The 4,627-nt window shown below is 56.3% G+C and overlaps 1 protein-coding gene across 1 annotated transcript in view; it reads right to left on the reverse strand.

The window, feature by feature from the left end:
* Nucleotides 1-4,627, reverse strand: part of NPTN (neuroplastin) — a 67,707-nt gene that overhangs the window by 62,033 nt on the left and 1,047 nt on the right. The window lies entirely within an intron of this gene.

The raw sequence follows: 4,627 nt of genomic DNA on the forward strand, positions 1-4,627 counted from the left end.
GGGGGGGGGGGAAGAAGGTGGAACTGAGAAAGAAGTGCTGCAAGGAATGTGAGAAAACCCTCAAAACTCAAAGGTGGAGAAACAGTGCTTCTGAGAGAGGAAGGACCCTAGGAAAATAGCAAGATGGGTATAGATGTGCTTTTCTGTTTTGGTGACAGTTGCTTCACATGTCTCAACTCCGCTGGGTAACAGCAGTTTGGTTATTTCTAGCAACCCCCCTCCCAATCCTCCTACGTGTTCAAATGTTCCTGTCAGAACTGGTCAAAATGTTGTAACTGATTTTTTTTTTTTTTTTCCTGAGGAGAAATGTCTTTTCAAGCAAAGCAAACATTGTGACAGAAAGTATAATTTTGGTCAAAATGATGTGCAGTGTAAACACAAGAGTCCAGTTGAGAAATGCTGGCATATTTTGATTGCTTTTTGTTAGAAAGCTCTGAACTTTCTCTTACCTCGACTTATTTTTCTACAGGAAAGGGGRAAAAAAGTGCTTTTGTCCTTTCTCTGAACGAAAAAAGAAATTGTTTTTCTTAATTGCARATTTTTCATCCAGCTCGTTCTCCTGGTAATGCTTTCCTTCCCCCACCCAGTCTTTTTTTAAAACCTGTCCGACAGCTTGGTTTCCAGGTGCGAGTCCGCAGGAGCTGCTCCCCGACCCGGTCGTCCCGGGGAAGCGGGCACCGCTCATGCTGGAAGCGGCTCCGGCTGCTGCGCTCTCCCATGCCCCGGGTCCCGGTCCCCCCCCACGGGGGAAAGGCCAGGAGGGGAAACCCAAATACCTGGAGCGATTCRTGCAAAGGTGAATTTGCGGGTGCAAAACTAGACGGCAGGTGGCACCCATGGATTAGCGCGGCGCTGGCTCCGTGGCRGGCATGAGAGGCAGCCCGTCGTGCTCCGCGTTGCCCAGACATAGCGGAGCGCCGGGACAGCTCGAGGGTGCCAGGAAGCTGCTCTGCGCTGCACCCCGGGGCGGCTCCATGTCCTGCCCGCAGTGCCCTGGGGCACCGTGTCCCTCATTCCCTGGAGCACCACATCCCTCGTTCCCTGGAGCCACCCTAGGTGCTTTCAGCCTGGAGAGCAGGTCTGGCTTTAGAGCAGTRGCACAAGCAGCTGCCTGCTGAGGTCTCTCTGCAAAGCTGGGGCGTTGCTCCAGGGCGCAGYGAGGGCTGGCTGCTCCCTARGGGATGGGAGCTGAGGGGGATGACACAGCCCGCAGGGCAGGGGCCTCCCTAGCTGGGCTCCAGCTCCACAGTACCTGAGCAAGACAAAGCCAGGGCAATCTGGAGTCCAGATCATCAGTCAGGTCCATAGCAATAAACAGGTCTGAGGTGAAGCTGGTCTGGGAGTTAGACCAACAGGACCCCAAGCTGGGCACCAACAACCCTGCAGCAGGGCTGAGGAAGAGAAGGAGGGCTCTGGGCTGAGCTTAAATGAGCTCCCAGTCATGGGTGGGGTGGGGGGTCCCAGGTGGGGCAGCTCAAGGTCATTAACACCTGCAGAGGCGCTGAGCCTACAAGTGGAGGTTGCSCAGGAGGTGAAGGGAGCCATGTGGTCCCTCATCTCCTCATCTGGGCTGTACTCCTGACCAAGGGCATCCTAAGAAGGAGAGGATGGAGCAACCCACTGACTTCCACCCCCACCAGGTGCCCTTCAAGGCATAGTGCCTTGCAGTGAGTGTCACCTGCGGGCGCGCACCTCTGCAGCGCCGGGGCACCCATGCGGGTGGCATGCTTGTGGCTTTGCGTCGCCTGCAGCCCTAGCACCGCCCCGGCTGCCAGCCGGGCAGAAACGCCGATACATTTGACTAAACGCCTGTAATTAAAATGAAATGAAGGCAATAAGGCCTGGATCGTTCGGAGGCCAGCAGAGGGCACAGCGGCGGGGCCAGGAGGTCGTAGCAGAGCTTGCAGACCCCGGGGCCCGTGGTGGCCCCGCTCTCCTGCGGCGATGGGCGACCGTACGTGTCCTCCGTGCAAAGATGCCTATTTTCAGCGTCCCCTGCAGGTCACCTTTTACCAGCTAAACCAAGACTGAAGGCGTTAGCCCGCCTTGCGGTGTGGTAAGCGATACRGTTAGCTAAGCCTGCCCTCAGCTCAACCTATTTTCTTAATCCAGCGTGCTGCAGAAGGGCAGATTAGATGTGTGGGTTTTCTAGCCTTCAAATCCCCGGCTGCTTTTGCTTCCTTGGGCCGGGGCCAGGCTTTCCGAGCTGGGGCTGCCGGGGCGTGGGGGATGTCTCTCCCAGTCTCAGGTGCAAACTGTGTAAGAAACTGTTTTAGGAGCAATTCAGCRGTAATTAGAGCTGCTCCAGATCCTTCAGGGTGCAACAGGGCAGCGTCTCACCAACAGCGCGGGGTTGAAGGAGAAGGGGGGAAGAAGTGCCTGAGCCAGAGGATCTGCAGAAGAGGGGGCACGTTGTTTTAACAAGGGATGCAACAGCTTAATGAGAGCCAATTAGAGGAAACCTGAGGGTCCCTTCTCCCTCGAGAACATGGCACCAAAAGCAGACAGTGACCCTGGGGAAGGTCCAGCCCCGAGCATCTCTGCTGGAGYGCACCAACAGCCCCCCCTGCCCATTGCTCCAGGGCTGCATTTAGGCTCAGGCCTGGCCCCTAGTCCTGGTCCTGCCTTGCTGCTGAGCTGGGCTTTGGCCGKGGAGCTGGCTTCAGGGCTGGGCCCGTACTGGTCCGTGCTGAGCCAAAYGGGAGGAAGAAAGCAGCTCGGAGGTTTCCCACGGGGGAGTTTTGGGATGTGAGGTGGTGCAGGAGGAAAAGGTCTGAGCTTCAGAGCCTTTTGCACCTTGGACAAAAGCAGCTGAGGAAGCTGTGGCAGAGAGGGCTGGGAAAAGCTTTGGATGCAAGCACCAAGAAAAAAAAGCAATTTCTGCAGACTTTTTTTTTTTTTTTTTCAATAGGGGAAAATGAACAACAGGGGGTAGCAGTGAGTGACATGGGCTCAGCTGCGTATCTTCAGTATCTCGCCTACAAAAGCTCTGCGGAGCATTGATTGGGGGGATTTAATTGATGGCAACTGTTACGGCTGGTGCCAAAGAATCGGAGGYGCCTCCGACTGAGCAGGGAGGAACTTTATAGCCGCTAACGGATGAGCAGTGTGCAGGATGGCTGTGAGTCTTTGGGAGTTTCTGGGTTAGACTGCAGTAAAACTGCAGCAAAAAAAAGCAATTTTGCTTTAATCAACTCTATAACAAAGCATTAACATAGTGGCGAGCAGAAGGCGTCAAAAAGATAGGAAATTGTCAGCGTTGCTGGAGCTGAAAGATAAGATTGTGCTCCCCAGAGCTAGGCTGAAAGAGGATAAATTATCCAGAGGGACAACTCGGAGAGAAAATGATGTACAATTAAAGTTGTTTGAATTACCCGTTTGGGGAAGCATGGGGAGGGGGAACAGGCAGTTCCAGTGGAAAGTCTGAAACCTCCCTCCAGCGCGTGCTTAGAAAGCAGAACTAGTTTTGAGGAGAGAAAGAAAAAAAAAAGGGAAAAAAGCAAATTTGGACTTAGCACTGAGGGGAAACCCGTCCGTGAGTGTGACAAACCCCACGGAGACGCCGTCCCCCAGGGCTGGCTCCGAGGACCAGGCTGGCAGGGGGCTCCTGGGCCACGCGGGGTGACGTCTCCTCTTGCAGGTCTACAGTTCCCGGATGGGAAGACATGGAGCAGCTTGGCTCTCCCAGCTAAACCTGCGACTTGAACGGGTTGTGCCGTGGCGGAGGCTGGAGAGCGAACGCGTCGGGGAGGCAACCTGCCCCGAGCTCGCCGGGAGCAAGTCTGGCTTGGGGGAAAGCCTCCAAAGCGCGGGAAGAAGTCCGGCAATCTCATCCCTGGACATCCTCGCCAGAAGTCGTGGCCGCTTCGCGTCTGGGGCTGGGCAGTGGGATGGGTGCTGGGGCAAGGTGCTGCTCCGGCAAGCCTGGGTGCTCCAGGGGGACCGGGCAGCCACGAGCAGCAGCCCCTCTACGGGGAGCATCACACCACCCTTCAGCCAGTCCCCTCCCCGGGAACGGCAGACGCTGCCTCCGGGGTGCAGCCCGCGCTGGCAAGGGGCAGAGTTGCACCCTGTGGTGCTGGGCCCTGGGGAAATCGGTGGTTTGGAAACCAYGCAGCCCCCAGGACTTGTACGGGTGGGCTCTGGAGAAAGCGAGACAGATGGGAGGGCGCGGGGGCGAAGGGGTCCTGCAGCTTTCTGCTGATGCCTGCCCTGCTTTGGGGCTGGGCCGAGCACGGCGCAGACAAGCCACCCGCAAAAGGATTAAAGAAAATCTAGAAGAGTGTTTGCACAAGCTCAAACAACTGCCCCGAGGCTACTTGTCACCATGCTGGGGTTTAGCAAGGACAGCTTGCTCYGCTCAGGCAGGCAGCTGGGAGAAAAGCAGCGGATCCCAGGCAGCAAGATCTGCTGGAAAACTCATGGTTCCCCTGACCATCCCACTGGCCATCCCACTAGCCACCCGTCGAGAGGCCTCGGCTCCAAACAGATGGCTACGGGTAGGACGGCGATGTGGGCAGAGGTGCAAGTGCAGCAACTTGTGCATGACACATTTGACATGTTGCCATGGGGCAGCTGCAATTTATAAGCCTCAAGCATCAGTCACAGATGAGCTTAGTGGAGTAGT

This window comes from Rhea americana, unplaced genomic scaffold (assembly GCF_003343005.1).
Source record: "Rhea americana isolate MKP2758 unplaced genomic scaffold, rheAme1 scaffold_168, whole genome shotgun sequence".
NCBI classification, from domain to species: Eukaryota; Metazoa; Chordata; class Aves; order Rheiformes; family Rheidae; genus Rhea; species Rhea americana.